The sequence below is a fragment of the Giraffa tippelskirchi genome, chromosome 7, assembly GCF_054371585.1.
Source record: "Giraffa tippelskirchi isolate mGirTip1 chromosome 7, T2T-mGirTip1v1.2.pri, whole genome shotgun sequence".
Classification (NCBI taxonomy): Eukaryota; Metazoa; Chordata; class Mammalia; order Artiodactyla; family Giraffidae; genus Giraffa; species Giraffa tippelskirchi.
Genome location: NC_137281.1, coordinates 24,559,496 through 24,571,793, shown reverse-complemented (window position 1 = coordinate 24,571,793; position 12,298 = coordinate 24,559,496).

Below are 12,298 nucleotides of genomic sequence, written 5' to 3'. Positions count from 1 at the left end.
TTTTTTTTTTAATGCTTTCACTTGGCAAGAATGTTGACTTTTTCCCCTTCAGTGTTATCAAGTCTCCAGCAAATAACTCACATTTTAATGTGGTTAATAGCTGGAATTTCTTTTGTGTGGGTTCATAAAATGAGAAAAAAATTTGTTGTGAGTGGTTTAGAGAAGGAGTGAGTTAGTCATCTCTCTGATTTATGTGTGGTGTTAGTAGATTCTTACTGTTTCATTGCCTGTTGTGTACTTCTCACAGTGTACCTGTTGTTTAAAAAATTTTTTTTCAAGTGCCATACCCAACAGGAGAGGGAATGATCTTTATCCTCTGAATGCTAATGATTACAAAAGGGTTATAGATGGTTACAAAATGGATGTTTTCTCACCAAAATAGAAAGCATTTTTCATTTTTTTTGGCTTTTTTGGCAAGGTAAGTTTGTCTTGAATTCCTTGTATTATCATGAGTGAACAATCTTGTTGCAGCAGTGCTATTTTGTAGTCAGAGGAGGTTATGCTGTCTCAGTGTTGATCTTACTCTAATGGTTGGTAGCAAAACTTATGTCCTAATTTGTTTTATATATTCAATAGTTATATATTCAGAAATCCATTGCAAGGTATTTTAGTTTTTTTTTTTTTTTTAATTTTGATAAATAGAAAGTGGCTAAAATAGTCACTCATTCTCTCAACTCTTTGCTGACTGCCTGGTATGTGATTGTCCAGAAAAAAGTGGATTTAAAATCTGTTTGTGTCATACTAATTAAAGAAAAGTGCTCTATTTCTTGTTTGCTAAATGGGACAAGATATTTAAAGTCTTTGGTCCTTATACTGAAATGTTTCCCCTGTTTAAAAAAAAAAAAAAAATCCATCCCTTCCAGTGAAAAGCATAGGCTTAATTATTTTTAATCCCTGGTGGCTCAGACAGTAAAGAATCTGCCTGCAATGCAGGAGACCCAGGTTTGATCCTTGTGTCAGGAAGATCCCCTGGAGAAAGAAGTGGCAACCCACTCCAGTATTCTTGCCTGGAGAATTCCATGGACTCTAGAGGAGCCTGGCGGGCTACAATCCATGGGGTCACACAGACTTGGACATGACTGAGCAACTTTCTCTTTCTTGCACATTTAGATTTTTGTATTTATTTACTTTATTGAAGTATAGTTGATTTACAATGTTAATTTCTAGTGTTAAGCAAAGTGATTTGGGTGTGTGTGTGTGTATATATATATATATATATATATATATATATATATATATATATATATATATTCTTTTTTATATTTTCCATTACGGTTTGTCCAAGGACACTGAACGTAGTTCCCTGTTAGTGGGAATGTAAGTTGGTGCAACCACTATGGAAGATAGTATGGAAGTTCCTCAGAAAACTAAAAATAGAATTACCATATGATCCAGCAATCCCTGGGCATATATCCAGACAAAACTATAATTTGAAAAGATAACTGCACCTCTATGTTCATAGCAGCACTATTCATAACAGCTGAGACATGGAAACCACTTCCATTAATAGATGAATATATAAAGAATAGTACTCACTCAGCCTTAAAAAAGAATGAAATAATGCCATTTACAGCAACATGGATGTGACTAAAGATCATCATACTTTGTGAAGTAAGTCAGAGAAAGACATATCCCATGTGATATCACTTATATGTGGAATCTAAAATATGACACTAATGAACCTATCTGCAAAGCAGAAACAGACTTACAGAACAGACTTGTGGTTGCCAAGGGGGTGGGAAGGGATGGGGAGGGATAGACTGGGAGTTTGGGGTTAGTAGATGCAAACTGTTACATATAGAATGGATGGACAAGGTCCTACTGTATAGCATAGGAAACTATATTCAATGTCTTAGAACAAACCATAATGGAAAAGAATATTAGAAAGAATTTATATTAAAAATATATATAAATAAAAAAGAATGTATATAGAAATATAAAAAGAATATATATAAAAACTCTTAGAACTAATAAACAAACTTGTGTCTGACTCTTTGCGACCCTATGGACTATGCAGTCCATGGAGTTCTCTAGGCCAGAATACTGGAGTGGGTAGACTTTCCCTTCTCCAGGGGATCTTCCCAACCCAGGGATCGAACCCAGGTCTCCCGCATTGCAGGTGGATTCTTTAGCAACTGAGCCACAGGGAAGCCCAACATCAAAAAGAATTTATATTAAAAAAGAATATATAAGTAAAAAAGAATGTATATAAAATATAAAAAGAATATATATAAAAACTTTTAGAACTAATAAATTCAGTAATGTTGCAGGATACAAATTCAATACACAAAATCTTGGATTTCTATACAAAATGTAAACTATTACATATAGATCGAATGGACAGCAAGGTCCCACTGTATCACACATTTATTAATAGTTTTTGAGTAATGCCTTCCTTCAGGTTTTGGAAATATTTTGTTTGAAAATATTTTCTTATGTGTAAATATAGGGAAAGTGTAATTTTCCTAAGTAACCTTGTTAAGATATTTGGGAATAGCACCTAGCACAGTGCTTGACACATGTATTTATTGATACCAAGTGTGGTGTGATTTCAGTCTCAAAAATCCAGTAACTCAGTTCCTGCTCTGTGTAGTCATCTGTCTTCTTAGCAGTGCTTTCTTGCTTTTATTTCAGTCTCAGTGTCTTAGCTCCAACTTGACCCAGACCATTCAATCTGCTTGTTTCTACCTAGCCTATAATGAGCAGTTTTCAGACAATTAACTGCAATATTATACATAGGACTTGCAAGCATTGATTATTTTGAATAAAAAAGTCATAAATAGAAGGTAGTATTTTTATTTGGGTGAAAAAAGTCCATGAGATTGCAAAGAGTCAGACACTACTGAGCAACTTTCGCTTCATTCACTTGTGTGGATTCATTGTCTTGTGTGGATGAAAGAGAAGCTACCGACCAGGTTTCATAAGCTACCATATTTATTATTAATAGTATTTGTGTGGTTTATAGTGTTTCTCCCAATTCCTATTCTACTGATCCACTGGCATAAGTTATGCTGAGACACTTGCCAAAGAGTCAGACACTTATGGTTCTCTGTAGTTCCACATGAGATTTGTATGGTCCAACCAGTAATTTAATTTCTACAATTTTAAGGTCAATAGGCATTGTCACTTGTGAAATATAAGTGAGCCAGAATTTATAATAGCCTTCAAATATTTATTTTGCTCATTATAGTTACTCTCTCCCTTCATGAGTATCTATGAAAACAAATATGTACCAAAACAGTATAATACTTATAATTTTTACAGATTCATTAGAAAGCACACATTGCATCATAGTAGAGTTGCCCGTGTAAGTAGACAAGAAGCGCTATAATGTTTTATATTCAGCCTTTCAAAACTCTGTTAATTATGCATAAGATAATACTCTTCAATAACATCAGAAGTACACAAAAGAAATCATTAGTTTTATATTCCAGAGCTGAATGTGCATCTGTTATAACTATGCATTGAATACCTTCACCCACTTGGCTCAAAATCACTTTTTGATATAATGTGATTTCAACTCCGGGAGTTGGTGATGGACAGGGAGGCCTGGCGTGCTGCGATTCATGGGGTCGCAAAGAGTCGGACACGACTGAGCGACTGAACTGAACTGATATCATAAATGACTATGAAGAGTATTATATGGTGGATGAAATTATATCAGAAAGACTTTTATAAACCTATCTCATTATTTGAAAAGGATAATCTGCTGAGAACTTATGACAGTGGAAGGAGAGGTATTGATCAACTATTTGCCATTGTCTTTACTTCAATAAATAAGGCCTCTGACAAATACGTCATCCTCTCCAACATGCTTAACATGCTACCCTAGCAGTGTCAGTATAGATAGAAGTGGATCTTGATGGTGGAACCTTCTAGGAATATGTTAGAGAAAAAGCTCTGTCTTCCTATGAAATCTGGTCATGATAGGATATCCAGCAGTATATCTGCATATTCCTTTAAGTTGGAAGCATCCTAGAGAATTATTTTGGGAGGTAAGAGAAGAAATACATGTTGTACATTTAAAGTGACTTTGTGAAATGATACGATTTGCCAAAATGTACATTATTGTAATTTAGCCAAGATAGGTGGCCAATTGAATGTTCACGGGACTGTGTCTACATGCTATTTGCAAGGCCCTTTCTGATAGAGCCAGCAAAATGTACCTTTTCCTTTCAGTATCCATTGGTTAGGAATGCATCCATTACTTATAAATGATGGCACCGTCTCTCTCTTTTTTTTTGGCTACTGTAAATACAGATGAAAGTAATGTGGCTTTTTTCTATTTTTGTGGTTGTAAAAATTATTTTTAAATATACTATGTGTTACCTTAAATTTCATTCTAAACTGTATATTTGCTTAAAAAGAAAAGGGAAATAAAATCTGAGAAAGACAATCATATCCAAATAGAGAATAGTTTTAGCCATGCGTCTTATAGCCAGAATTTCAAAACATGGATGGAAATATTCTAAGATTTTATTATTAAAAGCTGGTTAAATTTTTACAAATGTCACATTGCTGACACCAACCAGAAGCAAAGTATGAAAATAGAATTTTTATATCTGTTATAATAATGATACATTAACAGGAAAAAGTCATGAAATAAACATTGATAGACAGTGATAGTTTTGTTTTATAGTTCTAGAGTATAAACACATGAACAAAATTACAGAAAGGGATTTGCTCTTATTTTGTTTATGAATTCCACTGTTAGTAATAAATGTTAAATGTCTTATTGAAATATTTTTTGTTGGAAATATAAAAACATGGAAAACAAAGCTTTGAAAATTCTGAGTTGTGTCTTCCATGTTAGACCTGGACATAAATGTCTATCTCTAGTACCCACATCTAGTTAGTTCCTAACCTAGTCCCATATCTACTAGCTGTTTGATCTTAGGTAAGTTATTTAAATCCCTTTGTGCCTCAGTTTCTTCATCTGAAAAATGAAGAAAAATAGTATAATAGTGTTTCTTTCAGTAAGTTGTTGTAAAGATTAATTTAATACATGTATCTTGTATAGGAATTCAAATAATACACAATGTTGGTTATTCCAAATTGTAGTATATTAATAAAGTTCTTAATTAAAATGTTTTTTCAAGTTACAAAAACTGAATATTTTCATTTAAAAAATTTAGGAAATGCAGAAAGATATAAAGAATATAATTAAAATCACTTATCACTCCCCACAGAGATAGTCACTAGTACATTTCATTGTGAATCATTGCTTTCTTAGTAACTGCACAATCTTTTGGTTAGTATTTGCCTACTATATTTCTCTTTATCAGTTTATTTTCAACTTTTCAGTGCCATTCTGTGATGTCTCATTAATGAACAACATATAGTTCAATTTTAATTCTCTTTGAGAGTATATCTTTAAAAAAATACAATCTAAATAATTTGCATTTATTTGATACTTAAATTTTTGTAGTATCTTTATCTTTTCTGTTTGCATTTTTCTTTTTTCCTTCTTTCCTGTATTCAGTTGAATTATTACCTTTTTTTTTTTTTAATCTCCCCTGCTCAGGCATCTTCTCTGCTGAATTTAAAGTTTGCATTATATTTCAATTCTTCCGATACATATCTGAAAATATTTGATGTGTGTACTTTTCCTTTTTTTTTATTGAGATATAGTTGGTTTACAATGTTTCAGGTGCATACTTTAGATTTTCCTATTCTATCTTGCTCTCAAATAAAACAGTGACCCTAGAACCTAAGCACCTCATTTCCTTGTTTTATGTTATTGTTATGAAGAATTTTATGATTTTATGCATTTGACGGCCTGCAATTAGTTTTGGACTCTCTAATTAACATGTTTTCCTTAATGGTGAATGATTATGGATTATCATTTAATTATAGATAATTACAAATACTCGTCTATTTTTTGTGAATCTAGAAATAAAATTAAGCATTTGTCAAAGACTGGAGAAAAGAAAAAAAGTGTGATTTAAAACTCTCTAAAATTAGTTATTACTAACTTAATTCTACCAACCCATGTTACCAATTACTTCGTTCACTATTATTTCTTGTATCCTATTCCTTCTTATGGGATTCATTTTCCTTCTGGTCAAATACATTCTTCAGTAGTTCTTTCAGAGAAGTCTACTTACAAGCTCTTAGTTTTCATATTTTTGACAGTCTTCATTTTATTTGTACTGTTAGGTGATTGTTTAACTGGGTATGAAATTTTAGGTTATTTTTTCTTAGTATTTTGAGGTTAATATTATCCTTGTGCATCTTTTGTTGCCTTTGATGAGATTCCTGTTTTGATTATTGTTTCTTTGAAGGTAGTTTCTTTACTCTCTAGCAGCTTTTGCATTTTTTTTTCTCTTTTTTTTTCTTGGTGTTCTGTAGTTTTATCTTTATTTAGTCTGGGGAGTTCAGGATCTCTCAATCTGAGGATTTATATCTTTACTTCTGAAAACTTTAAGAATATTATCTCTTTCTTTGTTCACTATAGTCTCATTTTCTCAGATAACTATTATATGTTGGAGTTTTTCATTCTCTTCTAAATTTCTCTTTCATATTTTCCATTTTTTTAACTTCCTGTGATACATTCTAGTTGACTTCCTTAGACATATCTTCCAGTTTACTAAATTTCTCTTCCTGTTTGTCTTGTGTGCTCTTCAGTGTATCTTTTTTTTTTTTTGCCAGTGATAGTCTTTTAATTCCAGAATTCTTTTTCAGATTTTCCACTTCAAAATATTTTTCATGAATTCCAGAAAATTAATGTGACTTGCTTTATTGGGATACTTGCTTTATGATGGTGATGTAGAACTGAACCTGCAGTATCTCTCAGGTATGCATGTACCCTGATCCTCCCATGTGGGATCTATTATCTTTTTCATCTGCTTAATGGCTAAAGTTCTTAAAGTTGCTTTAGTATCCAAAGTTATTTGATTATGAGCTTTTGTTGCATTTTGCAAACTTTTATAATATTAGATTTCTTTGTATTTGCAATCTTTTTACAATTACTTCTGATGAATTTTAGTTCATTGGTAGTAATTGTATATTTGTAAGTACATTCTGGATTGTGGAAGCACCTGTATGGGGCAGTTTTGTGCTTTATTCTACTGTGGATGAATAGATTTCTCAGCTTTTTACCACTTTTTATATTAATTTCTTAATTTGGAGTTTGCTAATAGCTCAAAGAATTTTACATTGTGCTTGCGTGCCTTGCAGGGTAGGGAATTCACAATTGTCAAAACCGACTCTGCTTCCTGTCTGTACCTTGAGGCAAACTTAGTTTTTCAACTGTTGGTTTTTTTTTTTTCCTACTTCTGGTTTACCTTCTGACCTTGCTTCTTAACTTTGTGTGTCATTGCCACAATATACATCCACTTTTTTCTGAGGGACACATGGCTTATTTTTCTAGCCCCTAGAAATGTATTTTTCTTATCAGGTCTAGCTGTGTACTTTGAAAAATTTGTGCAAATTTTATCTAGAATTTCTAGATGTCTTTGAAGTGGGAGGAGAGACTTCACAACTCAGATCAATCTGCTATCTTTGCTGGAAAAGCCTCCTTTTTTTTTTAATGGGCATATTATATATGTGTGTGTATGTATATATGTATGTATATATGTGTATGTTTTGTTAATTTCTTTTGTACCTCTGAGAGTTTATCATGAATCTTTATACCTTTATTAATCTTCTAAACCATGATTCTTTAGCAATTTCCACTGAGTAGTTGTATTATCTAGGCAGTCCCTGTTGTTGCATATTAAGTTTCTGATTTTTTGAAGTTATAAATAATTCTGTGAATATCTTTATATATCTTTGTGAGTGTCTCTGCCAGTACTACCTTCTTAGAGGTGAAAGAATTATTGTATAAAGGGATAAGATCATTACAATTTGAAGGACTGATTAAACATTAGTAATAGGAAATACAGTGAGTGTATCACAAAAATTCTGAACATCAAGAAAAAAAAAGAACAGGATAAAATTGTAAGAGGAGTATAGAAGTACATAGATTAGAACTCTGTACCATTATAAACTTAAAATCTTAGTTTATTGACTTCATCCAACAGATATTTGAGACATTATGTTGAGGACTGTAACTAATAGGGATAAGAAATGAATAAGACGTGGTTTCTGCTCTTCAGAAGAATATAGGTGAACTCTAAAAGCAGTTAAATACAACTGTATGAAACTTTCATGAAAAAACAGCCATATGCGAGACATCAAAAGAGACACAGATAAATAGAACAGTATTATGGACTCTGTGGGAGAGGGCGAGGGCAGGATGATATGGGAGAATGGCATGGAAGCATGTAAATTATCATATGTGAAACGAATTGCCAGTCCAGGTTCAATGCATGATACAGGGTGCTCGGGGCTGGTGCACCGGGATGACCTGGAGGTATGGGACGGGGAGGGAGGTGGAAGGGGGGTTCTGGAAGGGGAAAACATGTACACCCATGGTGGATTCATGTCAATGTATGGCAAAACAAATACAATATTGTAAAGTTAAAAAATAGAAAATAAACTAATTAAAATTTTTTTAAAAAAGGCAGCCATAAGTAAGTAATATACTTCAGATAACAGGAGGGTGCTATGAGATCTCAGAAGAATGATCTACTAAATCCAGTGGAGGAGGGACCATATATACCCTGGTAGCTCAGATGGTAAAGAATCTGCCTGTGATGCAGGAGACCAGGGTTCGATCCCTGGGTTGGTAAGATCCCCTGGAGGAGGGAATGGCTACCCATTCCAGTATTCTTGCCAGGAGAATTCCATGGACAGAGGAGCCTGGTGGGCTACAGTCCATGGGGTTGCAAAGAGTTGGACACAACAGAGTGACTAACACTTTCAAGTATCTACCTAATAATTTACAACTCTTAAAATGACAAAAGAAAAAGGGTTAAACAACAATGAACACATGGTTACAGGAGGGATAGTGGATTTAGTTAGTAATTTTGTGTATATAATTACCTCAATAAACATTTTCTTGTCTGAGTGAATTGCCTCTTACCAGGGTTCGCTTCTATTCCAAATGGTTTGTTATCATGTCACCAGCCAAAACGACACTGTCAAGCCTGTTCTTTAGCTTCTTCACAGCAGCCATGCCCTAACAGTCATGCCAACTTCCTCCTTCCCGACAGAAACTTCATTGGTCTGGTTTTTCACCATTCTTACACATGGCTATGTGCTCCAGAAGATGCTCACTCCATCTGTTGCTATAGGGTTCCAGTTAATCCAAGTCAGTCATAGAGCATTCCCTTACCAATGACTGGTTTAGGCATAGACATGTAGTACAATTTTGGCAGGAAGAAAATGTTGCTTGAGGCATTCTTGAAAAGGTTTATTCGCCCATGTAATGGGAAAAAGATGATCTTTTCACTGGCCATTGTTGGATCTGGGTACTGTACTTGGAACTGTTGCAGTCATCTTGCTGTCAGTTTTTGGATGAAGTCAGTACATAGGAAGGCGAAACTAAGAAGAAGAGAGGGGAGGCTGCTCTGATACTTAATGCTGTGATAATAAATGCCCAGACCATTTGACCTGTGTTAGTTGTGTTTTTCTTTTACCTGAAGCTGAAATCTTCCTAAATGATACAGGAGGGGAGGTGTCTCTTGGGACTCTTGTCACCTCAGGATAATCCCTGCAATCAAGTGTCTGATCCAAGGATGCAGACAATGTTCTGGGTGACTTGGACTGCTTTCCTATTTGTTGCCTTTGGGCAGTTGCCAGAATAAACTGGATATTTGCATTTCCATATCACAGTGTCTCTTTGCAACTTTTCTAATGTAAAAGTAGATTCTTCCAGATGGTTTTCAAGAGACCTAAAACCAAGAAAACTGTTGATACTGCACAGTAATGATCTACATATTTCCTATTCAATTCCTTTGTCATGAAAATTAGGGAAAAAATACAGAATGAAAATTATTTTTTGGCAAAATATTATGAAAAGTACACATCTTCACTTTTCACATATGGTAAGATAGCTTGCATTCACTGCTTCCATTGTGTCTTCACTGTGCTGTGACCATAGCTTATCACTCACTTTCAAACTTCTTTTCAAGCATTGAAACTCTTTTTATTATTTCCAAATGATTTTTAAATGAGCAACAGCACCCCCCACCAAAAAAGAAGTTGTAATAAATCAGATTAAATTGATTTTATAAATTCAAATTTATAATCGGAGATTATGGGTGACAATTGCAATTTGAGATCACCTTGAGCAGGTGAATCTTTGATTTTAGATTTCCATGCTGAGAGAATTCTGATTCATCCAGTTCAGTTCAGTTCAGTTCAGTCGCTCAGTTATGTCTGACTCTTTGCGACCCCATGAACCGCAGCACGCCAGGCCTCCCTGTCCATCACCAACTCCCGGAGTTCACCCAAACTCATGTCGATTGAGTCGGTGATGCCATCCAACTATCTCATCCTCTGTTGTCCCCTTCTCTTCTGTTGCAAGTTTTAGGATTTTGTTTGTTTGCTTAAGAAGCTTGTTTTGTAATCTTTAGGTTCTTAAATAAGGATGGTTAGAAACATTTTATTCGAAGCATGTTAACCTCGTTGCATAATGTAATGTAGTGAAAATTTCAGATACAAATATTATAATATTGGTATATAATCATGTGTGTGTCTGTTTTTAAATACCATTTTAGAAATGGTATTTAGATGAAGAAATTACAATAATGTAGTTTTTGTAACCTTTTAAGTACTCCAGCAGTGCTTGGAGTTGAAGACCATCACTTTAAAAAATTTTTTATGATACTTCTCATGCCATGTAGTGATTATTTGATGAACTTTCAGTCTCCTTTGAGCTTAGGGAGCTTTCATTCTCCCTGCTTGAAGGCAGAACTTGTATTTCATTGATGGCAAATTTAGGGACCCAGTTTTATTTTTCATGGTTACTCCTCCTTAGACCATCTGAGAGCTTCCCAGGGTAACATTCCTCATCTCTATAGCACAGTGCTTTCTGCATGGTGCACCTATGGAATGAATTATGTTACATCCCAGCAAACACTTCTTTGCCTATCTGTCTTATCTGTTCAGTTTATAAAAGACTGATTTAGGAGTTGGTTTCATTGAAGCTTCTCTTACAGTACGCATATGCAGATTCATTTGTGGTAATTTTTGTTGCTTTCTTCATGTTATTAGATAAAAAGATACTTGTAGAAATTTAGCAAGTATAGAAAATTATGAAGAAAAATAATCACTGTGAAGCTTTTGCATTTCCTTTCAGTCTTTCTTCTCTGTATATATTAGTTATGTTAATGATGTCTATATCCTGCTTTTTTTTATGTAACATAAGTGGACATTTCTTCACTCTACTAAAGTTTTCATAAACCTAATTTTAGGTTTTTTAAGTATTCCATCTTATGAAACTCCCATGGTTTATTTTACCCATTATCTATTCTTAGACATAAAGTTTCTAATCTGCCTTTTATAAGTTATTCATTACAAATTGCTGTGATTTTTTTGCCTATAATGTATCAACTGTGCAAAGATTTATTTGTTTAGGGTAAATTCCTCAAAAACAACAACAAATGGGCCAAAGGTGCAAACATTTTCAGGGCTCTTGTTTTTTTCTTTTTTGCCTCAGATAAATTTGTCATTGTTCCTATTGATTCTAGAGAAGTTGATTCTGGTTGCAGTTGTGTAACTGTTGACGCCTCAGAAAATTCTGAGAATTAAGAATTTTAGAATTTAGATGACAATAGAAGTAAAAGCTAAGTTAGATTTATCAAATGAAGCAGATAACAGAACCAGGGCATCTTGCTATTTAAGAAAATTGGCTTTCAGATACTATATTTTGTCTCATTTCCTTGGGGATTCCACCCTCCAGGACTTTTTGCAGCCCTGATTCTTGCTGGATTTACATTTCCTGAGTTTCATTTGCATCTGACCTTTCCCTAAAGAACAAGGGATGGAGAATCTTGTCGGGGATGCACTTCACTTAAGAACCAGCACCCATTTCTTTTCTCACAACCTGACCTTGGGTTTTGGTCAGAGGAATACAGTTTTAATTTCTCCTCTTGATTTTGCATTAACAAAGCTTTTTTAAGCTCACACATGTGGAAAGACTTGATACAGTGGAAACAACATTTTGTTTCAGGGAAAGGGTACTATGTATAAGGGGAAATGTTGAATCTGGATTTTTATGTATTTAAAAAAATTAACTTATTTACCCAGAAGCAGAAATGATTTGGGGCTTAGGAAAAAACATAAAAGGTAGTTTGAAATTCATACTTTGTTATTTGATTTAAAGTCGTATCTTTCTTCATCTAAATCATACCAGTCTAATTCTAAAAGAAGTGTTCAAGGGGTTTGATTGAAATTTTTTTTTTTAATG